Here is a 206-nt window from a genome sequence, read left to right as displayed (position 1 = left end):
TTCCGAGCCCAATCTGTTTGAGCGAGCGAAGTGGCGACAATATACTACTGCCTCATGGTTAACAATGTAACTATGTCCTGCTTCTTGGATGCCCACAAAATTGCACTATATCTGATGATCGCGTGCATTTCATATATATTTTTAGTACCTGTGTATTGAGAGCTATTTTAGTCCTCGTATTTGACTACGCGATCTTGTTGGGTACA

Source organism: Dioscorea cayenensis, chromosome 9, assembly GCF_009730915.1.
Source record: "Dioscorea cayenensis subsp. rotundata cultivar TDr96_F1 chromosome 9, TDr96_F1_v2_PseudoChromosome.rev07_lg8_w22 25.fasta, whole genome shotgun sequence".
NCBI classification, from domain to species: Eukaryota; Viridiplantae; Streptophyta; class Magnoliopsida; order Dioscoreales; family Dioscoreaceae; genus Dioscorea; species Dioscorea cayenensis.
This window is presented reverse-complemented; position numbering follows the sequence as displayed.